Source organism: Canis lupus, chromosome 32 (assembly GCF_003254725.2).
Source record: "Canis lupus dingo isolate Sandy chromosome 32, ASM325472v2, whole genome shotgun sequence".
Taxonomy (NCBI): domain Eukaryota; kingdom Metazoa; phylum Chordata; class Mammalia; order Carnivora; family Canidae; genus Canis; species Canis lupus.
In genome coordinates this window covers 10,127,483-10,154,934 of record NC_064274.1, presented here as the reverse complement: position 1 = coordinate 10,154,934, position 27,452 = coordinate 10,127,483, and the positions used below count along the sequence as shown (strand labels likewise).

General features: G+C 38.2%; 1 protein-coding gene and 1 long non-coding RNA gene across 15 annotated transcripts in view; one reads left to right on the top strand and one right to left on the bottom strand.

Moving 5' to 3' along the window:
- Nucleotides 1-18,461, bottom strand: part of PTPN13 (protein tyrosine phosphatase non-receptor type 13) — a 203,224-nt gene extending 184,763 nt beyond the window's left edge. For 5 of the 13 annotated variants that reach the window (XM_035709561.2, XM_035709560.2, XM_035709562.2 and 2 more), the window contains exon 1: nucleotides 17,968-18,459. The gene's annotated coding sequence lies outside the window, so the exon portion shown is untranslated. Of the gene's footprint in view, nucleotides 1-17,967 lie in introns of all 13 variants that reach the window. The other 8 variants (XM_025425416.3, XM_049105087.1, XM_025425430.3 and 5 more) reach the window with 3 other exon arrangements.
- Nucleotides 18,462-18,636: 175 nt separating this feature from the next.
- Nucleotides 18,637-27,452, top strand: part of LOC118353071 (uncharacterized) — a 41,341-nt gene continuing 32,525 nt past the window's right edge. For both annotated transcript variants that reach the window (XR_004811271.2, XR_007407806.1), the window contains exons 1-2: nucleotides 18,637-18,770; nucleotides 26,042-26,116. This is a non-coding gene — a long non-coding RNA (uncharacterized LOC118353071). The remainder of the gene's footprint in view (nucleotides 18,771-26,041; nucleotides 26,117-27,452) is intronic.

Sequence of the window (27,452 nt, the reverse complement as noted above, 5' to 3'; positions counted from 1 at the left end):
ATAAGTGCTATACCTCAAATTTCTATACTCCAAAAATGTCTATATATTGGGGTTTCCTTGTACCTCAGCACTTTTTAAGAGAACTGAAATAGGGGTCTAACTTCCACTTCCAACTGTAGAATGATCCTTCAGCTGTACCCAATATTTATCAACCTCAGTTAAAAGAAAATTTCCAACTTAAACAAAACAACATTACTAGTGATAAGACATTCAAGTTTGCTTTACTATAACAAATTTTTAACTACTAATAAAAAATGAGGATTAACAGGTCAAAAGTATGAGAAGTGGTTGATGAAAAAAAAGAAAAGCAGAAAAATGGAGCATACTATTATATAAAAAAGGAAAACTTTATTTGTAAAAATTCTTTTCAAAATCAAATAGATTTTTAGCATATTAAAATGGTACATGTTTCACATTAAGAAAAACTAAAATATCAGTTTGGCACATCATTCATTAATGTTTCCTCCTGGCTTTGGAGGCATTACTGAAAATGAAGGGACAGGGAAGGGACCTGGAGATAGGAATAGAAAGATGACAATATGTATGTTTTAAAAGCAATCTTTACCTGCTATAATGAAATTCAAGTCTGTACAACTCATTTCCTTCACAGGGCAACAAAACTTTACTTAACAAAAGAACTACATGATCACTGAAATTATTTGCATGAGAACAGTATACAACTTTTAAGTGCAAAAAAAAAAATAGTAAAAAGAAAAATATATATGTGAAAGAAGTTATGGGAAATGGTTAATAAGTGATTTTAACTTTCTGTCTCAAAAGACTTCTGGATACAAACTCCACTTCTCTAAAAAAGAATGTGTCAGCCAATTATATTGTGAATGATTTAAAACCACATGATAAACTAAAGTTTAGAAACTTTTGGAGCTCTCCTATCAGATACTTTTTACACCACCACAAAGAAAGCATGTAGGCCTACTGAAAGAGCTGATTCAGAGGAGAAGAAAAGAAACTTTGTTAGCAGTCACCAACAGTTTGGGGCTCTGTAAATAACAGCTGTCAACTAAACCAAAAGACAATTTTTAAATGCACTAAGAATGGAATAGAGAGTTGGTCAAAGATTCTTAATCACCATACCTTAATAAGATCATTACTTCTAACCCTGAACTAAAGGTTATAAATAATTCTCACTATTAAAATGTAAACAGGCTTAAGGGACCAGACTGACAAGAGTCATAATGCTGCCTCTCCCATTTAACTGTCTATATTACTTTGGGCAAATCTCTATCTCAGTTTCCTTACTCGTAAAAATGAAGATAATAGTAGTATCTACCTTAAGGCTGCTTTGAGGAATTAAACTTTTACTACATGAAACAGTATACTTTATAAGTGTGTATGTTATTATCTAAACATCCTTGTAAATCAATAACCTAACCCTCAAGTACATCTTCTAATTGTCTAAAGCATTGGCTAAAAGAATATGATGCATTATAATAAGTAAGCCTTTTCAATATTAAAAAAAATTTCACGTAAAATATAATCTGTTTCTCAACAAAACAATTCTTTATGTCATAGCACTTCAAAATCTGACCTTTCAACTCTTAAAACAGGTTGGTTTTCCCTTACATATCACCATTTAGATATTTTTGGTTCTTTCTGGTCTTTTCTAAAATTAAAGCTTTCATATTTGTATTCTTTTTGTATTTACCCAAAGAATACAAAACTACTAATTCAAAAGGATACATGTACTCTGATGTTTATAGCAGCATTATCTATAACAGCCTAATTATGGAAACAGCCCAAGTGTCCATCGACTGATGAACAGATAAACACACAAATACACACACACAGACACACACTGGAATATAAGCCATAAAAAAAATGAAATCTTGTCATTTGCAACATGGATGGAGCTAGAGTATAATGCTAAATGAGTGAGTCGGAGAAAGACAAAAACCATATGATTTTACTCTTGTGTGGAATTTGAGTAACAACAATAACAACAACAAAGACGAGTCTTCGGAGGGGGAGAAAAAGAGAGAGGCAAACCAAGAACCAGACTCTTAATTATAGAGAACAAACTCATGGTTACCAGAGTGGAAGGGGATGGGGGATGGGCTGAATGGGTGACTGGGATTAAGGAGTGCACTTGTGATGAGCACTCGGTATTGTCTGTGTTGACTCATATTGTACACCTGAAACTAATATAACACTATATATTAACCAACTGGAATTTAAATACTTTAAAACATATATGAAATTAAATAAAATTATATCTCAAAAAAGGTGTTTTATTTTAAATCAGACTATAATTAAAGATTTATGTTAATCAGACTATAATTAAAGATAATGTTAAATACATTTAAAAACAATTTCTACTAATTTTAAATACATAAGACTAGCTTCTCTATTTTCATTTAATGAGCAATGCACATTCTCTAAATTATGTAAGAAAAAAATGAAAGTTTTCATAAAAATAAAGCAAAATAAAAACTATGGTTTTAATCATGCTTTACTATGTTTTATCTTTTTTCTATTTAACATATTTCCATGACCTTTGTTTGTTTGACTGTTTTTTAAAGATTTTATTTATTTATTCATGAGAGACACAGAGAGAGAGGGAGAGAAATAGGCAGAGGGAGAAACCGGCTCCTCACAGGGAGCCCAATGTGTGATTTGATCCTTGGACCTGGGATCATGCCCTGAGCTGAAGGCAGACGCTCAACCACTGAGCTATCCTGGCATCCCAACATATTTCCATGTTATAAACAACCTCTTTTTTAACTGAATTTTTGATGATCACAAAATTCCATTGTAAGAATTCAGAATAATTCATTCCTCCTCTGTAAGCTACTTACGTTGTTTCCAATTTTATACTATAACAAAAATGCTGTGATGAGCATTTAAACATTTTTAAAAGATTTTCAAGGGGCAGCCCAAGTGGCTCAGCAAATTAGTGCCACCTTTGGCCCAGGGTGTGATCCGGGAGACCCAGGATCAAGTCCCACGTCAAGCTCCCTGCATGGAGCCTGCTTCTCCCTCTGCCTGTGTCTGTGTCTCTCTCTGTGTCCCTCATGAATAAATAAATAAAATCTTAAAAAAAAAAAAAAAAAAGATTTTCAAAAGGACACTTTATTTTTTTTAAGATTTTATTTTTTTATTTGACAGAGAGAGAACAGCAGGAGGAGAGGCAGAGGGAGAAGCTTCCCAACTAGCAGGGAGCCGGATGCGGGGCTTCATCCCAAGACCCTGAGATTCTGACCTGAGCCACTCAGGTGCCCCAAAAAGACACTTCATTATTTTTACTTTACTCAACAGTTTATAGGAACTTGATTGCTACGAAGACCACAGGTTAGAAGGAGACCCCAGGGAAAGAAAGCTGAAAGGAAAATACACTACCATTCCAGGAATGACTGTTAAAAAGCTCATGAACAATTTCATAAATTTAAATTCCAAAATAGACAATGGAGTTCTCCTACACATTTTCTATGCAAACTGAGGTAATTTCTTGCCCTTCCTTGATATTGTTCATTTTAAAAGATACGACTCACATGAGAAGCTAGGTAAGATCATTAATTCGAGCCAAACAGATTCAAAATCCCCGTTCCACTACCAGCTAGCTAGCAGTGTGACCTAGGACAACTCATTAAGTCTCTCTAAGCCTTAATTTTCTCATCTATAACATAAGAATAATAGCATCCATCTCACAGGATTGTTATAAAAATAAATAATATTCTATGCATCTGATTCTTAAGATAGTTATGCCTAGCATGTAGTAAATACACAAACAGCATTATGTCATTTAAGTGTTTCCAGTTTTCTATGTTTTGGTGGTTTCAAAGACATCATATATATATATGATCTGTGTGTAAATTATTGGCTTAATCTACAGATTATGATGGCACAGATGCATATTTACAAATTGCTATATTATGCAGTTAAGTTTTAAAATACTGTTCAGTCTAAAAAGCTAATTGTCAAAATATAGAGATATGAAAATTTTTGTAAAGTCCCTCATTACGATAGTAAAAGAGGATTTAAATAATTTTTAAAGGTTAAATAATAGTTTTAATGGAATCATAAGAAATGAATTTCACTGTTTATACAACATACCATTAAAATATTTCTCCTTTTAAGGTGCCTAGGTGATTCAATCAGTTAAGCATCTGCTCAGGTCGTGATCTCAGGGTCCTGGCGTCCAGCACCGCATCAGGCTCCCTGCTCAGTGGAGAGTCTGCTTCTCCCTCTCCTTCCACTCATGCTCTCTCTCTCGCTCTCAAATAAATAAATATTTTTTTTAAAAACTTTTTCTTCAGACACAATAAATTCTTTTTCACATGATGAAAGGTCAAATATACTTAAAGGATGCTAAGTGAAGTGGGAGTAATTTATAAGCTAGAGTGACATTAATTTTCCTAGGTTTTTGTTTCCCTTATAGCTATTTGGTAATATAAAAAAGCAGTAGAAAAGGAAAGTGCACCAGCCACCACTATGCACACTTTATTAGTCAAGATAATGACAATCCGTTAGGCCACTTAGCCAGATAAGATACTATTTTTACAGGCCTACATTGACTTTTGTTATTACTTAACAATCAACTAAGTGACTTTAGGCAATCCACCAACTATTTGTAAATAGCCAAGAGATTTAGTATTATGTTTTTCAGAAATTAAAGAATGAAGCCAGTCCTGAGTTGGTAAAATACAAAATATATTTTTAAATTATACTTCTATATCACATTTGATATAGTAGATAAAACATTTATCTGAATTAAAAATGGAAAGAAGGGTTTATTTCAAAACGTTTTAGGAGTTGCTATCTGCCAAGTATAATGCTAACTTCTAAGAAGAGGATTAAAAAATCTTTTGTGGCAAAGGCAATTTGCAGACAACATTCCCAATTAATTTTAAGTTTTGAATCCTACTGATAACTATAATCATAATAATTAAGTATAAAAGCTGACAGGAGGGGATCCCTAAGTGGCTCAGCAGTTTAGCGCCTGCCTTCAGCCCAGGATGTGATCCTGGAGTCACAGGATCGAGTCCCACATCAGATTCCCTGCATGGAGCCTGCTTCTCCCTCTGCCTCTCTCTCTCTCTCTCATGAATAAATAAATAAAATCTTAAAAAAAAAAAAAAAAAAAAAGACAGGAAAGTCACACTAGTGGCAAATAACCCAACTACTATAGCAGAACACTAAACAGGATGAGATCTTATTTATTTTTATTTATTTTTTTAAGATTTTATTTATTTATTTGAGAGAGAGAAAGAGAACACGAGGCAAGGGGAAGGGGTAGAGGGAGAAAAAGACTTTCTCACCAAGCAGGGAACCCAATGCGGGACTCAGTCCCAGGACCCCAGGATCATGACCTGAGCCAAAGGCAGGCGCTTAAACAACTGAGCTACTCAGGTGCATGAGACTTTTATTTTAAACACTTTTTCTGAATTTATAGTTTAGATAGCTAATTTTAAACATAATTCCCAGGCAGCCCAGGTGGCTCAGCGGTTTAGCGCCTTTGGCCCGGGGCGTGATCCTAGAGACCTGGTATCGAGTCCCAGGTCGGGTTCCCTGCATGGAACCAGCTTCTCCCTCTGCCTGTGTCTCTCATGAATAAATAAATAAAATCTTAAAAAAAAAATGTTATAAATATAATTCCCAATCCCAGATTAAATGAACCAAGCACTAACTAAACTACAAAGCATTTTCAATTGAACATCAAACATACTTTAAAGTCAAGATCTTTTGTCAGCTTGTCTTGTTAAAGTGGTAGATAGCAACAAATGATAAATATATTTCCATCCATAGTTGACTTAGCTCAGTAAGAAATAAGAAAAATTACTTCCCATTTGACACAATCCTCCTCCTAGCTTCAGTGAAGTTTCCTCATTATTCTAGGCTTCATATTCTATTTGACCATGCAATAATCCTTATACTTACTTTCCATTTTCTGTCAATGTGGATTTAGGCAATCACTGTTCAAATTATTCAACTTTAAAAAGACAGGGCCTATAAATCCTTTTTTTTTTAATTTTTTATTTATTTATGATAGTCACAGAGAGAGAGAGAGAGAGAGAGAGAAGGCAGAGACATAGGCAGAGGGAGAAGCAGGCTCCATGCACTGGGAGCCTGATGTGGGATTCGATCCCGGGTCTCCAGGATCGCGCCCTGGGCCAAAGGCAGGCACCAAACCGCTGCGCCACCCAGGGATCCCTAAATCCTTTTTTTAAAAAGATTTTATTTATTTATCCATGAGAGACATAGAGAGAGAGGCAGAGACACAGGCAGGGGGAAAAGCAGGCTCCCTGTGGGGAGCCTGATGCTGGATTCAATCCCAGGACCCCAGGATCATGCCCTGAGCTGAAGGCAGACGTTCAACCACTGAAACACCCAGGTGCCCTGGCCTATAAATATTTTATCAATATCCCATTACTTTCCCAGCAATGATGATTTCTATCTGAACTTTGCCTCTCTCCTCAAACTTCATATTCTTCACCACTACCCAAAAATCATACTTAAAAGCAGGTAATCTTGCCCCTTCTGACAGCACTTTCTTAAGATAATAGCATTAAGTGTGAATTCTCCTACACCACCTTATTTTCGTGTCTATGCATCAACAGGCCTACATCTGTCTTCATAGCTTTGCCTTCAACCTTACAGAAAAGTTGCTCTCCTGTGACTAATGCTAACAATTCTACCTAGGGCTCATTCCTTCCCATCCAGAGCCTCACAAAAGGAAATTACTGTTTCACTTTTTCTGGTATCACTTCCTTTAGAATCTGTCATTTTACCATCATGTCTTAAAAATATTTTTTTTCTGACCTATGAAATCTTCTAGATCATCCAAATATCACCTGTTTTGCCACCAAATGCTATCCTCCATTTCAATTTCCTTCCTATTCCCCTCCTTATCAGTAAAGTGCTGCTTTTGAAGGTAATAACATTCTATTGATCATACCATTCTTTTTCTTCTACTTTTCTTCAGTCATCTTTCTTTGGCTCCCTGTGGCATCTGGCACCTTGGCACCAAAAGGTCGTATATTCCCTGACAGACCTTCCTAAATGCACTTCTTTAGCATTGCACTTCCCCAGCTCTTTTACTCTTTAGATACTTCCTTCCCTGTCCCAATACTTCCCTCACTTTCACAGGCCATCTTCAGTGCTTCTTAAAAAACCTCCTCTTCTGAATCTACTCACTCAAATCTTTTATTCTGTTGATAACACCATGCTCAGTCCCAGACATCTAAGAAGATCTTCAAAATAGTGTCAGGCTCTAGCCCCTATATGAATTCTGATAGAATCAAGCCACACTTTCTTCCTTAACAGTTTTCTTGTACTTATTCACTGTTTTCTAATATATATAAGGGTTTCCTGTCTGCATTTTAAGCCTAGATTTTAAGTTTTTTTTTTTTTTAAGATTTTATTTATTCATGAGAAACACAGAGAGAGAGAGAGAGAGAGAGGCAGAGACACAGGCAGAGGGAAGAGCAGGCTCCATGCAGGGAGCCCGATGTGGGACTCGATCCCGGGTCTCCAGGACTACACCCTGGGCTGAAGGCAGGAGCTAAACCGCTGAGCCACCCAGGGATCCCCTATTTTAAGGTTTTTGATAGGAACTATTTTCCTTTTATTTTTCAATATTTCTCAAAATACAGAAAAAAATTCTGAACACAGAATAGTCAAATACTTTACAGCTGTATAACTTTTTTTTTTTTTTGTAAGATTTTATTTATTTACTTGAGAGAGGGAATGAGCAAGAGAGAAAAAGAGAGAGCACAAGCAGCAGGGGAAGAGCAGAAGGAGAAGCAGACTTCGGCTGAGCAGAAGCCCTATGTGGGTCGGGGATTATACCTGAGCCAAAGGCATTCAACTGACTGAGCTACCCAGTGCCCCTGGGTAGCTGGGTAAATTTACTTATTTAGACAAAAACCAAGACATTCAAAACAAAATAAATTTATATTACTTATAAAACATTTTTAATTGTGGTTATTTTAACTATACTCAATCCTGTAGGTATTTTTTTCTACCAATTTCCATATTTTCCACATATTCAAAGGGATATGGCAGGTTTGCTCACTTTATTTCCTTTAAAATGTCAATCAATTTAGCCTTAACACCACCTATATGTAGCTACTATGTCTATAAAGATCTTACATAGAGGCACCTGGGTGGGGCAATCAGGCACCCAACCCTTGGTTTTGGCTCAGGTCATGTTGGGTTGTGAGATCAAGCTCTGCAACAGGCTCCTCACTTAGCATGGAATCTGCTTGAGATTCTATCTCCCTCACCCTTTCTCTCTCTCTAAAATAAATAAATAAATCTTTAAGAAAAAAACAACAATAAGTAATATAATAAATATCATAAATTTAATAATAAATAATAAAATAAAAACATCTTACATTAAAAAAAAAACAATCTGATAACCAAGGCATAGTCAATAACCTAATCAAGACAATATATACTAGAGAGGCTAAAATTTAGATGATAAATGCTTTGTCTCATACTTTTGTCTCATGATTATTAGTCATATTTCTGGCTGGTATTTCCCCAATACATATACAGCTGAAGCGGGAAGTGAAAAGGTAAAGAATTCTTGTAAGCTGATTCACTGGACACAATCATTTTGTACGTGTAATAACTCAGGAATAAAATTCACAAAACCTTATGAGGTAGGTATTACTATATCCATTTTACAGATCAGACCCAAGATTAAATTTATTTTTTTTCCCCAAGATTAAATTTCTTATCCCAGGGACACCTGGGTGGCTCAGTGGTTGGGTGCCTGCCTTCAGCTCAGGTTGTGATCCTGGGATCTGGGATGGAGTCCCACATCCGGCTTCCTGTGAGGAGCCTGCTTCTCCCTCTGCCTATGTCTCTGCCTCTCTCTCAGCCTGCATCTCTCATGAATAAATAAATAAATAAATCTCTCATGAATAAATAAATAAATCTTAAAAAAAAAATGTCTTATCCCAAATGCCTCTAATTACTAAGAGCTAAATGCAAATCAAAGATTACCTAGATTTAAACTGTGTTCTTTCTACTACACTGCTTCCTAATGTATGTCTGAATGTGAATAAATCATAACACAACCTATAGTTTCCACAAAAGCTAAAAACTTATAAAAAATGAATACATTAACTCTGTTTTGCTAAAGGTCAACCATAACTCAATTTAAAATGTCAATGATAAGTCAAATACTAATTTTTAAAAAAATTGTGTGAAGACATATTATTACAAGAAATTAAGTATCAAACAATACAAACTATAAAAGTACCAAATAATTTTAATGGCCATGATCCAGCCTGCACAGAGAATAAATCCCGTTTCTTAAATATCTTCCAGGTCAAGACACTTTCATTAACATTATTTATGGTTAAATATCAATTGGCAAGTCAATAAAACCAAGCTCCCTCCCATCCCCCAAAAAACCTAGCATATGATCTATAATTTATCTTTGCATACTACAACGAAATTCCACTAAACTGGAAACAAATGGAGATCAGCTGTTAAGAACTCTGGCAACAATAATTGAATCCTCAATATTTATTCTACTTAATTAGTTTTGGGATAGCCAAGTTATCCAGCAAAAGACTAGAACTCCCTGCTTCCCTTGCAAGTAGGGGTGGCCAGTATAAATAGAAGTCACTAGGTAGGACTTTCAAAAAAAACTTTTTGAAAGTATCTGACTTATCTGAAAGGCACACCTTTTTTTGCCATTTTCCCCATTTCTTCCATATTCTGCCTGCCTGGAAAGACAATACATTTTGAATAGAATGCTGGTAGTCATTTTGTGACCACAGACCATCTTGAGGATGAAGGCCATGCACTAGGATGTGGAGAAGAAAAAAAGATATCTGAGTTCACTGCCATGTCCTGAAACTCCCATACTTGCTCTGGAATATTATGTCAGAGAAAAATAAATCCCTATCTTCTTTAGGCCACTGTACCTTGTACACAGTATTTAGGTCTCTTGTACTAGCAATCCAATGCAATTTCTAATTGTAAAAAGCAGAACAAATAATTCATTGCAGTGGTCTTGGATGGAGCAAACACAAAGAATATCTCAGGCAGCATTTCCCATATCAGCGCTCCTTTTTTTTTTTCTTCAAAGATTTTATTTAATTATTCATGAGAGACACAGAGAGAGGGGCAGAGACATAGGCAGAGGGAGAAGCAGGCTCCCCACAGGGAGCCTGATGCGGGACTCAATCCCTGGATCCCGGGATCATGACCTGAGCCGAAGTCAGACACTCAACCACTGAGCCACCCAGGTGTCCTTCAAATCAGCACTCCTATTATGAGAGATGCCAAGACATCTGTACTTGCTGACAAATAAATGAAATTTAGTTAATTAATAAGGGAGATTAATAAGGCATACTAGCATATTAAAGGTTCTAAAAGTGTTCATAGTATTAGTTGGGAAGTATGCCCATAAATACATTCTAAGCGATTTTAGTCTATGCCCTACAACACTCTCAGGAGCACAGCAACAATTTCTAAAAAATTTACAGTATTAGCTAATAACTGTGTGAGACTGTGAACATGTACATTTAAATATACTAGAATTTATTTTTTAATGTACTAGAATTTATATATCTAAGAGGATTATCTTCAAAATAGATACTTTAGAAAAATACATACCCTTGTCCTCAAATATAATATCAGAAACATTTCCAGGACTCTCTTTTCTAATTACATTTAGAGCCATATTTTAAAAATCACTTCTTTTACTTTATAAGCACTTTTCATTTTAATTCAAATTATATTCCTTAAACATTCCCCTTTCTAAAACAAGAATAAATCTATTATTTAAAGGAATCAAATCTATTCTCAAAGAGGTGTGCCACTAAAATGGAGATTCAAAAAAGCATGCTACGTTAACTCCAAAACAGGAGATGTTCTAAAAATGGGTAGTTTGAAGAGAATGACATTTATTTTTATAAGTTCCACAAAGTGGCCAAAAATCAGGCACACATCACCTACACCAAGAAGCGCAAGTAATGAGTGAAAGAAATATGTAACTCAAGGAAAAAAGTAGTGCTACAAGCTCAGACAAAAAAGCACATTTAAGTTCACATATTACTTTTACCCAGTGTTAAAAAAAACCAATCTGTTAAAAACCACAGTATACCAAAAATAATAACAGCTAATATTTATAAAATACATACTTTGCATTAGGTACTGCTCTAAGTGTTTACATGTATTAACTCATTTTGTCCTTAAAATAATCCCATAAAAGAGTCCTGATTAGGGATCCCTGGGTGGCGCAGCGGTTTAGCGCCTGTCTTTGGCCCAGGGCGCGATTCTGGAGACCCGGGATCGAATCCCACGTCGGGCTCCCAGTGCATGGAGCCTGCTTCTCCCTCTGCCTGTGTCTCTGCCTCTCTCTCTCTCTGGGACTATCATAAAAAAAAAAAAAAAAAAAAGAGTCCTGATTATTATCCTCATTTTGCAGATGAGGAAATTAAAGTACAATGAGGTTAAGAAACTTGGACAAATTTGGGACACCAACAGTGGTTTTTTTTTTTATCCATTTAGTTGGAAGAACAGTATTACTCATTTTTCATTTAAACCGTGGTATCTCAATACAATCTTAAAATTCCTTTGAAGTTAGAAGTCTTGATGTATTAACATAAACACTGAGAAAGAGTCAGTTGTAATCTTACTTAAAAACATAACTCAGTATGGTGTTCATCAGTTACACCATGAGAATGATATATTATGTGGCCACACTAAGATGCTTCCTTTTATTTAAGGATTAAAGGAAATTCCTATTAAATTTTAATAATGGAGAATACAGTCTAGATTTTTCATTCTAAGAATTGTATCATATGAGTTGTGGAGGGTATGTTGACTTGAATTATAACTGAAGTAATAGTATTCCTGCTACTGTGTAATAGCACATTTCCTTTTTGCTAGTAATTTGTATACATCTCAAAGCAGTGTCAGAATTTCAAAGTTCTGATTGAACTGAGCTGAATGATAAATATCGGCAATACAGTTATATCTATCAGACTTGATAATTGATCATTCCTGAATTAAAGTTTCTATTATATTTATATACTTTTTTTTTTTAAGATTTTATTTATTCATGAGAAACACAGAATAAGAGCAGAGACATAGGCAGAGGGAGGAGAAGCAGGTTCCATGCAAGGAACCCGATATGGGACTCGATCCCGGGGAATCCAGGATCAGGCCCTGAGCCAAAGGCAGACTTTCAACCGCTGAGCCACCCAGGTGTCCCTATATTTATATACTTTAATTATCAGGGTTTTGTTTTGTTTTTTGTTTGAACAAAACACCTATTCTAGCTTTCATGAAGTACAGCTATAAGGATCTATTTTAGCTTTGGTAGATTTTCACACAATACTTAGAAAACTGCAATACATTACATTTGAAACACTGTCTGACACTCATACCTTTAAGTATAGATACTAGCATCAGAATAAAATTAAAACAGACTGGGTGAAGAGTGAATTAATACTATGTTCAAATAATTTCATAAAATTACATCTCAGGACAGGTCAAGAATATGAAAGACACTGAGGCGGGAATAAATCAGAACCTTACAATAAGGGAAATTCTTGTACCAAAATACTGATTATTTTTTACTTCAAAACTGAATTACATTATTTTCTCCAGAAGAGATATCTGACCACACTAAGACCTAATGTAATCAATCATTTCTTAATAGTTTAAATGTTTATTTTAAAAATTACACTTTTCTAGAAAAAAACGTGTAATACTTAGCAGTGCTGAGAGAAACTAAATTTCTTAAGAGTTCCCTTATTTTTAAAAAATGCCTAGGCTCTACTTTCTTCCAAAAAAATCCAAAACAAACAAACAAAAACACCAACTTTGAATATTTCTACCACATTCCCAAGTTATATAAATTCTAACTTTAAGTTATTCAACACGTAAGTTTCATTTTTGTTCCACAGGCTACATTAGATCTAAGTGGGAAAGCATCAAAACATGAAAATGATAATGTACACAAAACATTCCATCAGGCATCCTTTCAACAAAATAACTCATTATTCTGGATGCAACTTGTCTGATCTGAGTAGGTAAAAAAAGAAAAGCATGTGTTTATGTTAAAAAAAAAAAAAGTACCATCTACCAATAGAAAAAAAATACTTTTAATTTAAAATAATGTGTTTCCGTGTCTACTCAGAACACCCTAAACCAATAAAGAAAACTGGTATTTTAGATGTTAGGGGAGAGGGTATACAAGTCAGAGGGACTATACATATGGTACAGTTTATTCTAAGCTGTGCTACAGTAGTTAACAAATGGTAAACACCAATAAAATTCATGACATCTATTAGCTTCCAACCACCTCAAATTGTTTAGGAACCTCATTTTGTGTTGAAGGGGATGCTTTCCCTAGTGGGAAAAAATAAAGTCTCTCATGTTATGTTTATGTTAGAACTAATATGATCATTTTCTAATGGAAAATTCAATCATATGACAACTAAGAGTCTTCATAATTAAAAGAAAAAAAAACCCCAAAACACCTTCACCAGATAGAAAAACCTTGAAGCGAATTCCAACACTTGCAAGGAAATGATGACTTTCTCTATTTCCTGACTTGAAACTGTTGTAGTACACGAGAAATTAAGCCATTGGTTAGATTCAGGGCATACAGATACAAATAATACACACAAGTACATTGAAGTTCCACGTCTCAGTTAATTTTGAAAAGGAAAAACTTATAACTAGGTATAGCAGATTGGGAAAAGATGTAATATAAGCATCAAATATATGGTATTTCTCTGCATTAGAAAAAACTATCAAAAAGTATATATTTTAAAGTATAAATCTGAAGAAAATGAATATACACACCCATTTCAGATGTTGAGAAAATGGAATATAAATTTCAAAACCTCTAGGTAGTATATCAAGTATACTATAATAAAAAGGTAAAAATTTTTAAAAACTCTTCAGGTAATAACAGAATTTTGTGATTACAGAAAGGTTCCATATCTGAGCTGCCCAATATAGCAGCTACTAGCCACAAGTGGCTACTGAGCACTTCAAATATGATTAGTGGGAATGAGAAATTGAATCTTAAATTGCATCTAATGAAATTAACGTAAATTTAGCTACATGTGTCTGGGACTACAGCATTGGACAGTGCAGCACTAAGGAAGTAGAGGGTAAATTTGTACCCTAAATTCTGATTCAAATAGTAAAAGTCTTGTAGATGAGCAGATACATAGATGCTTCTAAGACATAGTGTTTTTAAAAAAAAAAAAAAAAAAAAAAAAAAAAAAAGACATAGTGTTTTTTTTTTTAATTTTTGTGATTTATGAAGAGGAAAGAACTATGACATAACATGAAAACGTTGCTGCATTTATGGGGACAAATTTTCTATACTCATCTTCTAGAGAGGACTAGAATATTGGTTCACAAGTTTGCTCCAAGTTGTAATTTCTGAGGGAGCTCCAAAAATATGGATGCCTGGGTCTCTTCCCCCACCACGCTTCTGGCTTTATTGGTTTGGGTTGAGTCCTGGGCATAAAAACTTTTTAAAGCTACCCTGGTGATTCTAACATGCAGCCAGAGTTCATTATTACTAAACTTGAAAGAAAATGAAAAACTCTTTATTAAGCATAGACACAGTGTGCAACTAAAGACATTTCTTTGCTGGTAAGCAAAGAGGGCCTTGGACCACCCAAATTCAAATCAAAACACCTGAGGGCTATATATGAGCTACACATTCTAAACACTCAGAAATACAATCATAAATTTTTGTTTTCACTGTATGTTATTCAATTATGTAAAAGAGATTAGAAAGGAACGAAATGAACTATTGAGTGTCAACTTGCCTTTGCCAATTTTGTGTATATCATTTAATTTCATCCTCAACATACCTTGGGAGGTAGTTATGATTAATTTATTTACAGATTGAGGAAAGTAAATTTAAAGATATTCTCTAGAATTGGACACCTGCTTATCAGACATCCAGTCCATACTCTACAGCAAAAAGATTCTCTCTAGGGAAATTTGTTACAGCCAATTTTCACACTGGAATCAAACAAAACAAAAAAAAAAAAAAAAAAGGAAAAGAAAGAACAGGATTCAGTGGTGGAGCACAGGACAAGGCAAACACACTAAAATAGGTGCTTAACCAGCCCTGTTGCCGTATTATCCAGGTAGCTGATAGCAAACCCTGGGAAAAACAGGTTTGTCTAAGGTTCAAATCTATACCAGCCTCTAGACTAGACCATTTAGAAGTATCTGCCTTTTATACTAAGAACTTAAACAATTGGTCTCCTACTGCCTCATAAGCTATTAGATATAGTCACACATTCTTCGGACAGGATAGAACAAGATGCTTCTTCACAGCTGCCTAACACTAAACAGGAATAAGACAGGGGGTTTAAGGATTTTTTTCACTTAACCCCCTTTATTATTGGAATAATAATAATAATATTATTAAACTGCTCCTCACAGAGCAGTTTACAGACCACAGTTTTGATATGACATATTTATACTTAGTGTGGAACTTTTATTTTAACCTAGGTCACTGAAAGTCTTACATTAATTTACCTATTAAAAGCAATCTTTTAAAAACTCAGTTCCTGAGTTGTTCAATCCATCTTAATTTTCAAATTAAAGACGAAAGTTTCTCAGACAGGGAAAAAAAAGGATAAATCCAGAACAACAGACCCCTACACCCTACCTATCTATCAGCGCTAATCCTTCTGAGACTCAGTATCTTTTCTCCTTTACAAGGCCCCTACCAAGTAAAGTGACATTAACACGAGTCACATTTACTTCCATCAGAGGCTAGAAAGGAGAATACCTTCAACTCACTGTTCTAATTAATGGCACAGACTTCTTCCCAGAGCATATTCCAAAATAAGAATATATTGACAAGATTAACTCCTAAATGCACTGGCTTGGTGTATGATAGTGTTTCTTTTCAATTTCAAATGCTATTAATTACTATTTAATTATACCACAAAAAATTTCCTAATTTCTTTAAAAATCATAAATACTTATTTAAAAAGAGGAAGCAGTAGCAGTAGCTCATCCCCAGTAGTCCTTTCCTTCAGTATGTGTGGAGCTGGGCAATTGGATGAGCTTGGAAAAAATATGTTCAATTGCTATAAGTGAAGCTACAATGCACCCCCATCCAATCCTTGGCCTATTAAAAGTGGAATAAGGTAAGAACTTGGCATGCTTTTTCTTAATAATAAAGAATACATAAGCTCCATTCATTAAAGAATGATACCTATGATCTACCCAGAAACAACTGATTAGCCAATTCCCACATTCCCTTCCTTCATTGGGGGGAGGCCTCCAGAAAATTATAATGTTAAGTTCTACAACTTCTGATCCCTATTACAGTGCCAAAATTCATCCCTTAAATTGGCATTGGTTTTTAATAATACGTGTTACTCGTGACATGAAAAGTTATTTATGAATATTTTTGGAAGCTAGTAATCACCCTCCGAAAACTAAGTAGGCCTTACATCCAAGTAAACATTTTGGCGGGGCAAATGTAAATTCAAAAGACAAACCTTAAGTAATGGTAAAAGTCTAGTGCAACTTTACAACTCCCTAATTGTAAAGTCAAAGTCACTACAAATTAATCTTTTCTTAATAACTAACCAGAGATATTTTTCCTAGCTTCAATTCCAGCTTCCATCCTACCTTCTCCCCCACACAAACTCCCACAGAGCCTCTAGAACATCAAAGTTAGAACACAATGTGATTCTGCAAAGGTATAATAAATTTAGGATTGGTCGATAGAGCAGTTAGTTCGCCTCTGAGTTTACTTGAATCAATACAAGCATAAGCTTAACAAAAAATGCTGATATTAAAAGGAGAAGCAAGGCTTATCAAAGCACGACCACAAGCAGCCAGTGAGCGTGATGCAAGTTTTTTCACTGCTAACCCAAGTCACCACGAATTCGAGAAAATACCAACACTTGTTTCATATTAGAGCGGCTTTTCTTTATTTCCCCATCCTCTGGTTAAGTCTATAGATGTAAACGTTTAAGTCTTGCTAACTAGTTACGAGGGCCCTTCAGACCGCAGATCAGGTGTCCTACATTTTGTTCAGGTCCCCGCCTTGAAAACAAACCCGATTGCCCCATTTTCTGAGAGGTAAACTCAGCTCCAGGCAGCTCCCTATGAAGTCACCGCGTTTGTTGTTTCAAAGATGCAATTAAACGACCAGGACACAAGGCTGCGGAAGAGATTAGCTGCAAGTTGCGTGGAGGTGTCAATCATACGGGGAAGGCCAATGAACACCGCATTGCTCCAAATCTAGTTTAGTGGCAATATTTCTCCCCATTCCCTCTTCTCCAGTATATTCGCAACACGGGGCAATTAAACTTTGTAAGAACTTACTCGACCTTAGCAAGCTTTAGCTTTCCGTACTAAGAATCCTGCAAAGAGCAAAGGCGGGGTGGGAGGGGGGTGGCGAGATTTAACAGAGGCAAGGAGAAGAGAAGCAATAAAAGAGCTTGCATCAGGCAGCGTCTCTCCCTCGGCCCGTCTTCCTCCTTTCCCGCCCCCTCCGCTCTGAGCCCTTACACACACACACATTCTTCTGGGCGGCCTCTAGACCACAGCATGTCCACAGCCATTTACAGAAATTAGAAACAGACTCCGGGATCCCCTCCCGTGGCCCGCACGGCGCAGAGCCGGAGCAGCACGACGGGGCGAGGTCACCCCCTGCTACCTCCCAATCTCTGGCTCCCCCAGGAATCCGGCCTTCCTCCGCGGAGAAGGCGGATCCACCTAATGCACAATGGAGGTTCATCCCATCCTCCCCCATCCTCCCCCATCCCGGCCACCCCACCACGGAAAGCAAAGCGAAGTTCGTTCTCCCGCAGGGCCACAGAGGAGCCGGCTCGGGGGCCCAGGGCAGAGGCTGAGCGAGCAGGGGGGGGGGGGGGGGGGGGCGGGGAGAAGGCGCAGAAGGAGCGCGGTGCACTTTGCTTTGCGCCTCTGCAGATGCACGCCAGAGCCCCGGGCCGCTCCCGTCCTTACCCCGTCTCCCGGAGACCCGGTCCTGCTACTGCGGCGCGAAGCAAGGGCCGAGGGGACGCGGCGTCGGGGCGGGCCGCCGGCTGCAGCCTCGGGCGCCGAGGGCCACCGCCGCTTCGCGGAGCTGCTGCGGGCGTGCGCCGGGGGAGCCGAAGAAGGAGCCTGGGGACGGGGGGAAGGGGAGCCGCATCTCCTTCTCCTCCTCGCCTCGGAAACGCCCCTCCGCGGCGGCCCCCGCCGCCCGCCGGACCCCGGAGCGCCGAGCACCCTCTCCGCCCTCCCGCGCTCGGCGCGCCTCCCAGAGCCTCTGCAGCCACAGCCTCCGGCGCGGGACGGCGCGGGCCGGCTCAGCTCCTGCAGCGGGCTCCGAGCGCTGCCGACCGGGCCGAGGCGGAGCGGGGGGCGAGCGAGCGCAGCGCGCCAGCGAGACGGGCGCCGGGGGCCGCGAGCATGGCGTGGGACCCTCGCCGCACCACGGCCGCCGCAGCTACTAGCACAGCCCCCGCGGCGCCGCAGGCAGCCGCGCGGCCCGCCCCGCCCGCCCCCGCAGCCCCGGCCCCGCCCCCCGCAGCCCCGGCCCCGCCCCCGCGCAGCCCCGGCCCCGCCCCCGCTGCCGTCACTCAAGCCCGCCCCCTCCCGGCGCTCCCCTCCGCCCATTGGCCCTCCCGGCCTCCGGCTCCGCCCCCTCCCGGGGGACGAGGTCGCCGCGGAGACCGGCGCCCCGGTTCCCATGACAACCGGTGCCCGGGGCCTCGCTTTTCGGGTTGTGGCCGAGCAGACGCTCTGGCAGATCGCGGGGCTGCAAAGTACCTGTCCCCCTGCAGTGCGGACTCCTAATTTCAGGCCAAGTTGAAAACGCAGCCGGTCGCCCCCACGCCCCCACGTTCCAACTTCAGAAGCGGGACTTTGGGGCCCTAGGGAGTGTGAGGAAGAGGGGAAAGTGTCTAACTGCTTGCTCTTCCCCTGTGAATCTAGATAGCCCCGCCCCGCTCGCCCTCCCTTGCCTCCAGCCTTGTTTCCATATTCTCCCCGGGCGGACTGGGGCTTTGCAGGGGCGAGGAGAAGAGGGAAGGGAGGGCAGCGCTGCGCCCGGTCGGTGCAGCAGTGCAGCAGCGTGCAAACGGCGGGGGGCAGCGCAAGCAGGCTCTGGGCGCATCCGCAGAGCTGTGCGGGCAGCGCTCGTCAGCCCCATATGCCCTCGGGGAAACCCAAATCCTCCTATTTTTTGTAGGGGGGGAAGTATGTAAATTCTTAGGTTAAAAGTCCTCTGAAACTAAGATCATCCTCAAGTTAAAAAAAATTAAGTGAAAGGTTCGACGTAATCGAATAAAATAAAGAATATCCATTTTTCTATAGTATAGGACTACACATTGCCACTTGGCAAAGTTATGTCCTGGTAGCTATTCCCCCCTCCTGCAGACAGAAGGATTTGGGTTTCAACAATGAGCAGGGAAGTCTTCCTGAATTCAGGAGCAAACACTATCTTGTCATCTGAGTCTCAAAAGTTTGGGTTTATTCTCAGAGGTCTAAGGGAACCTGGTCCACTCTGGATAGGGTGGGTACCTGGGGGTACATGGGGTCCTGGGCTGATAGTGTTGTGCCCCAGGTGAATCTAAACCTCATGGCTGCCTCCAAAATGGTGAGATCTGAGGCGAAATTAAAACTGCGATCCTGGGTTCCCTAGCCCCCTGAGGCTGCTGTACATGTATGATGAATGAGGGAATTAATAGTAATGATTTACCTTTGGCGAGCACTTGACTTTTCATTATCTCATTTACTAAATGAATAACTGTGATGGATGTGTTCAGTCAAATATGCCTTGCAAGTATGCACCGAATGTAATTACTCACAGCGCTAAATACAATGGAAAATGCACAGCAAAATTTTAAGATAAGGTCCTTGCCCTCAGGGAGCTAACCACAGAGAGCCTAAGAAAGAAAAGTAGCATTCTTGAAACAATTTGAGATTATGGCTAGAATGTGCAGCCAAAATGTAGCAGACGAGAGAAAGGCTGTGCTGGGTTGAATGGGCTGGATTAGTAAGATTAAGGAGCCAGAGGAATTTAAAATGGCCTTTTAAAGGGTAGGTAGTGGGATGAATGACATGTAAAAAGACAATTGAAGGAAACAACATTAACCAAAGTGCAACAACACAAATAGAGTGGTGAAAGTAAATAACAGTGAGAAGGCCAGCCCAGTTGAACTGGAGACAGAAGTGAGGGATGGGAACCCTTTCCCCAGTCCTTCCCTTATTTTCTGAAATAGGAGTTTTTAAGTGTTCTGATTCGTGTATGACAAGGGTTAAGGTTGAACATCTGCCTCGGCTTGCCACTGAAAGAAAGTTCATGTATTTATTAGAAAGAAAAGCAAATCCATAATACTTGGAATAGCTTGCAAGTTCAAGTGGGAAAGAAAATATAAAAAGTATAGTGTTGGAAATTTTCTCAAAAGTAGACAAACCAGTGTTGTGAGCATTGTTTTTTTGTTGTTGTTAAGTCCATTTCAGGCGGTTGCCCTCAAGGCTTTTTCACTAGTAATCCTTCTGTATGAGGTAAAAGGCTGGTTACACAAAAGAGAAATCTACAAGTTAATCTCCTTTTGGATATAATGTAAAATTAAAATACATAAAATACAAGTAGAGCCCAGAACTATGTTACAAATGCTATGGCAAAATTTAGAGGAATTATGGTATATAGGAATGATTCAATAATAGATTCAATAGTATATGTATATAAGAATGATTCAATAATAATACATTTGGTTGAGAATATATTAATAAGTCAAGGAAGAAAAAAAATCTGTATGAGTGTTTCAGGTGATAATGAAATGAATTTTGTAAAATCCAGCCATCATTCCTTAAAAACTTTAAAAGAATTTAGAATAATTTAACAATATATATTTTATACCCAATCCAGAAACTTGTTTTATAATGAAACACAATTATTCGCATTGAAGTCAGAAACATGGCAAGGGGGCTCATTATCATACCATGAAAGGATATGATAGATATATGGAATAGAAATCCAGTGACATATGGAATAGAAATACAAAATTAAATACTGAACATAAGTTAGGATTGTCATTTGTTTGCTAATTATATGAAAACTCCAAAGATCAATTGAAAAACTCTTAAAAGGTAAAGTGAACACCAATAAAAAATAAATTTATTATAAATAAATAAATAAATGAAAAACTCTTAAAAGCAATAAAAGATGAAGTAAAGTAACCAGTTTTAAAAATTAACATCAAGAGGGCAGCCCAGGTGGCTCAGAGGTTTAGCACCGCCTTCAGCCTAGGGCCTGATCCTGGAGACCTCGGATTGAATCCCATGTCAGGCTCCCAGCATGGAGCCTGCTTCTCCCTCTGCCTGTGTCTCTGCCTCTCTCTCTCTCTGTCTGTCTCTCATGAATAAATAAATAAAATCTTTTAAAAAAAAATTCAAAATCAAGGGATCCCTGGGTGGCTCAGTGGTTTAGCGCCTGCCTTCGGCCCAGGTCGTGACCCTGGGGTCCCTGGACCGAGTCCCGCATTGGATTCCCTGCATAGAGCCCGCTTCTCCCTCTTTCTTGTATCTCTGCCTTTCTCTGTGTCTCTCATGAATGAATAAATAAAATCTTTTAAAAAAAATTAACATCAAAATGGAGAATTTTCCCATGTACAAACCATAGTCAGAACATACAATATAAAAGGAATCCTATTTATAATAACCACAATTAAATAGCTAGAAGTGAATAGTAAAAGAAATTAATAACTTACTTTAAAGATTTATTTATTTATTTATTCATGAGAGACACAGAGAGAGAGAGAGGCAGAGACACAGGCAGAGGGAGAAGCAGGCTCCATGCAGGGAGCCCGACATGGGATTCAATCCGGGGTCTCCAGGATCACGCCCTGGGCTGAAGGCGGTGCTAAACCACTGAGCCACCAGGCTGCCTTAAAACTTACTTTAAATGTGAATTTATGAGACAAAAATATTTGAATAAAGAAGAGATAGGGTGCCTGGGTGGCTCAGTTGGTTGAGCATCTAACTCTGAGCTTAGCTCGGGTCATGATTCAAATCCTGCTTTGGGCTCCAATCTGGAGGAAAAAATTTCCTTTTTTAAGGAAAAAAAAAAGAAAAAAATCATAAAAAATAAGAGATATACTTCCTCTCAGGGGTGTAGGTGGTACAGTTGGTTAGGCAACTGACTTTGGTTTGGGCCCCAGTATGTTCCCAGGTTCTTCACTTCAGGATCATGATCTAAGGGGCGTGAGATTGAGCCCCAAGTTGGGCTCTGTGCTGGGTGTGGAGTCTGCTTGAGATTCTCCCTCTCCCTCTGTCCTTCCTGCTTGTGCTCTCTCTCTAAAATAAACAAATAAATCTTTAAATAGGGATCCCTGGGTGGCGCAGCGGTTTGGCGCCTGCCTTTGGCCCAGGGCGTGATCCTGGAGACCCGGGATCGAATCCCACGTCGGGCTCCCGGCACGGAGCCTGCTTCTCCCTCTGCCTGTGTCTCTGCACCTCTCTCTCTCTCTCTGTGTGACTATCATAAATAAATAAAAATTTATAAAAAAAAAAAAAAATAAAAAAATAAATCTTTAAATAAATATCAACACTCAAACATCATATAATATCTTTTAAAAGTAATCTATATATCCAGTACAATTTTAATCAAATGTCTAACAATACTTTTGGGAATTCGAGAACATAATTTAAAAATTCATTTGGAATATTAACCTTTTAAAAATAACCAAGAAAAAAAAATAAAAATAAAAATAACCAAGAAGATCTTAAAAAAAATAAATGAGGAGGAAGTACATTAAAAGCTATTAAATTATAAATCACAATGGTTAACAGCAGGCTTGACACCAGATCGCACACAATATAAGATAAAATGGTTGACTACAGTATATACTAAAGGAGGAACATGCATCATTAAATAAACAGTGTTGAGAAATTTATTTCTTGTTTATCTTTTCAGACCCACACATACACATATTCTTTTTTAAAGTAATGTTAGCTCAAATCCTTATCTAACACATTTTTTAAAATTTTGTAATATCCTTTGATTTCTATTATCAGATCCTCTAGATATGCCTAGCTCTTTTGAATGGTTGTATAGTATTCTGTTGCTTGCATGTGGCATAGTTGACTTAACTTCTCCCTTTTTAATGAACACATAGGTCATTCCCAAACTTTTGCTATTCCTTTCAATTTGAAATACATTTCTTTGTACCTGGTCTTGTCTTATATGTAAAGCAGAACTGGAGGCTTAGCTTCTAGAAGTGTAATTGCTGTATTAAAGAGTAGGCACATTTTACATTTTGATAGGCAAAATCAAGTTGCCCTCGGGACACCTGGGTGGCTCAGCAGTTGAGCGCCTGCCTTCAGCTCAGGGCGTGATCCTGGAGTCCCGGGATCCAGTCCCACATCAGGCTCCCCGCAAGGGACCTGCTTCTCCCTCTGCCTGTGTCTCTACCTCTCTCTCTCTCTCTGTCCTTCGTGAATAAATAAATAAAATCTTTAAAACAATTTAAAAAAAAGTTGCCCTCTATAAAAGTGGTACAAACTAGTTACAGTTATCCTAATACAGATGGAAAGTTTGCTGGCACACTTTGTTTCCTCACACCCTCACCACCACAGCATTACCAAACCTTTTTGATCTTTGCTAATCTAATAGGTACAAAATGCTGTCACATTGCAGGCATAGTTTTCTTTCGCTTATTAGTAGTTTTTGTATGCTTACAAGTCATTTTACTTTCTGTTACTGAAAATATTGTTCCGTTTTTTCTTCTAGGTTCTCATGGCTTTGTTTTTCACATTTTATTCTTTGCATAAATAAGGAATTTATTTTAGTGATGGCAGCAGATACCCACTTGTCCCCCAAATCTTGAAAGAATTTATTTTGCTACATAAAATACAAAGCTTCTATATAGCAATAAAAAATGAATATTAAATTTACAAAAGAAATTCAGAAAAGCAATGAATATTTGAAAATAAAGGGGCACTTGGATGCCTCAGTTGGTTAAGTGTTTGCCTTTAGCTCAGGACACAATCTCGAGGTCCTGGGATGAAGCCCACATCCAGCTCCTTGCTCAGTAGGGCAGCTGTTTCTCCCTCTCCCCCTGCCCCACCCCGTCCGCCTCACTTCTCCCCGCTGATCCTGCATCCAAGTGAGCTCTCTATCTTAGATAATAAAATATTTTTAAAAAAGAAAGTAAAACAACTGTATAAAGAAAACATTAAAAATGAGGTGTCTGTAACTATCAAATGGGAAAACATTTATATATATATAATATACATAAATATATAATATATAAATATATTAAGATTTATTTATTCACTTGAAAAAGAGAGAGAAAGGGCACATGCAAGAGCAGGGAAGGTGGTGGTCGGGGATCAGGACAGAGGAGAGAGAGTCTTAAGCAAACTCTGCTGAGCTTGGAGCCTGACACAGGACTTGATCTAAGGACCCGGAGATCATGACCTGAGCTAAAACCAGGAGTCCACCAGGTAACCAACTGTGCTACCCAAGTGCCCTATTTTAAAAAATCTTTAAAGACTTATAATCTTCGGTACTGGTGAAAACATGTGGAACAGGTACCATCTCATGATTGTTGGTAGAATTATTGTATTTGGGAGTACAACTGCAATGTCTTTCATAATATATAATGTTTATATCTCTTAGCTTATTCCACTTAGGAAATTTATCATATTGAAATATTTACATATATGACCAGAGATGTGATCAAGAATATTTATTGCAGTATTGCTGGTAGTCATGATTAAAAACAAAATGTCCTTAATAGTAGAATGATTAAATAAACTATGATTGTCCATATGTATTATCCAGTGACAAAATCAAATTGCCATACAAAATAATATGATTTCTGTTCAAAAATACATATATCTAGGGGAGCCTGGGTTGCTCAGTTGGTTAAGTGTCTGACTCTTGATTTCGGTTCAGGTTGTGATCTCAGGGTCCTAGGATCCAACCCCAAATGGGGCACTGCACTTGGCACAAAGTCTACTTGCCCCTCTCCCTCTGCTCCTCCTCCTGCTCTCTCTCTCAAATAAATAAATAAAATCTTTAAAAAAATACATATATCTATTTGTATGGCAATATTTATAACAACAATGGTTCATCTGAGGATTAGAATTACAGTAAACATTGCATTTCTGAAATGTTTTTACTTAAAATCTTTATAGCATGTGTGTGCTACTTTTGTTACAAAAGGTCTAGGATATTAAGAAGACAAACTGCCAGCTGTAAAATAAATAAGTCCTGGGGAGGTAAACTACAGCATTGGGACTATAGTTAATAATACTGTATTATATATTTGAGAATTACTGAGAGTAGATCTTAAAAGTTTTAATCACAAGAAAAAAAAACTTTTTTGTAAATTAATTAAATAAAAAATTCAGTTGCTCAGTCCCACCAGCAAGTGGCTAGTGGCTCCTGAATGGAATAGATACAGAACATTTCCATCATCACTAGAAGTCCTTTTGGACAATGCTACTTTAGAGTCTAGCATAGCTGATTTCTCTCTTAAAGACTAAATAAAAATTATTTCTCTTTTGCCAGCTTCTGTAAACAAACAAACAAAAAGGTCAACAGATGATCACTATTAACATAAATTAAATAGCTGGCCTTAACACATTTTTCATTGGGGTCCTGGACCTCAGAATATTCATCACTTATAGACTAACCTGTGTCACACTCTAAATCAGGAATATTTTATGTGGGACCCATGGACCACCCCTTAATGGACTCCTTAAGATTATATTTCAAGTACATGTATTTGTGCATTTTTCTAGGGAAAATATCCATACATTTCAACAAATTCAGAAAAGGGTTTATAGCTTTCCAAAATGTTAGGATTGTGTGCTTTAAATGCCAATGATTTAAAAATACCACCTTTACCTCAAAGGTTGAAAAGAATTCTAGGCTAATCTAAATCTGTAAATAGCAATGTTTTCCCAGCTGGCTTCTTGTGTTCATCTCAATATGAAATATTTGTATTCTGGCTTGTACCAACTGTGTTAGTGTTTTTCCTCCTTTAAGCCCAGAAACATAATTATCCTTTTTTGCTTACAGAGTAAGGACTGTGATGGGAACTTTGCCCAGAGGAGAAGCAGAAGCAAGATAAGTAATCTACCAAAACATGAGCAGGTAATTGGAGCACAAAGTCTGACAGTGCTTAAGGAAGACTTTGTGAGACAGTACTGACACTTCCAAGTGAACCAAGAATTAGCTAGGGAAAAATGCATCAATGGAAACCAGATAGGACTACAATTACCCTCAGGTCCACTGAATAAACAGGTTATTTTCTTTTGGTGGTAGCTGAAGTCTCTTTAGAATGTGAGAATTCCCCTAGGATGTAGAGTTACATGACAGCAATGGCACAGATAACTCTAAACATCGGGAGGTAGCCAGGTAGCTGAGTACAATGAAAGAACACAGCATTTGCACTCAAAAGACCTAAGTACAAATCTTGACACGTCACCTCACTTCTTTGAGTGTCATTTTCCTCATTTATAAAGTGAAGGAAATAAAAATAGCTGATATGTCCCACACATAATAGCCTGTAATGTTCTTTCAGAATTCAATAGGATTGAATGAAATATGTGTATGAAAACTGTAAAGTGCTATTACAGAAAATCAAACAACGATAAAAGCAAAAGGTATGCAGATTTTTGAATTAGTGTTCTAGACTTATTGATTTTTTTTTAAATAGTCTCAGTCATTCTGAAGAGAAACTTTAAAAAATATTTATCAGGTAGTAGGGCTAGCTAGTCCTGTGAAAGGTTAAGTTTGAAAAATTTGTTGTGCTCCTGTAACTTCCACTTTTCTTTACCAACAAGATTCTTAGCTCTTTTCCAATTTTCCCCTGCTGGCCCCACATTGACCAGGCCTTGTTAGTTCTCTGATAGGGCTGGTAATGTGTTAGGCTAAAAACATTCACCTACTCCTGCATTTTCCTGTTGCTTAATGGCTCCCCCGGAGCCACAATAGTTCCTGAATGCCTCAGCTAGAAATTCTCATTTTTAGTTGCTAAAGAGTTAAACTGCAGAAGTGCCAACTTTAGAATGTAGAAGTTAAAATTCACCATACCTTCCAGCTTTCTCTCTCAGCACATTGGTATAATCTGATTTATCAGATTAGGTAGTTGTCACATTAAACCCTGAGGGTGAGAGATACTAGAGAGGTAAATTTTAATTAACAAAGGGAAAGAAGGAACAAGGGAAGCCAGTTTCGGTATGAGTGAAAGAGAAAGAGACAGGGAGAGAAGAATTTGGTGGGGGAGAGGTGTGTGCTGTGATGATGAGCTGCTGGGCTGATGATACCAAGGGAGGGGATCACGGAAGTATGTGTAGTACTAAAGGGGTGTGGCACTGAAGTCAAACTGCCTAATTCACTGTTTTTACTAGGGCTGGTCCCGTCTCTGACTCATTTCTACTACTTGCCCTGGCAAGTTATGTAACTGCCTATTCAGTTTGGTGGGAGG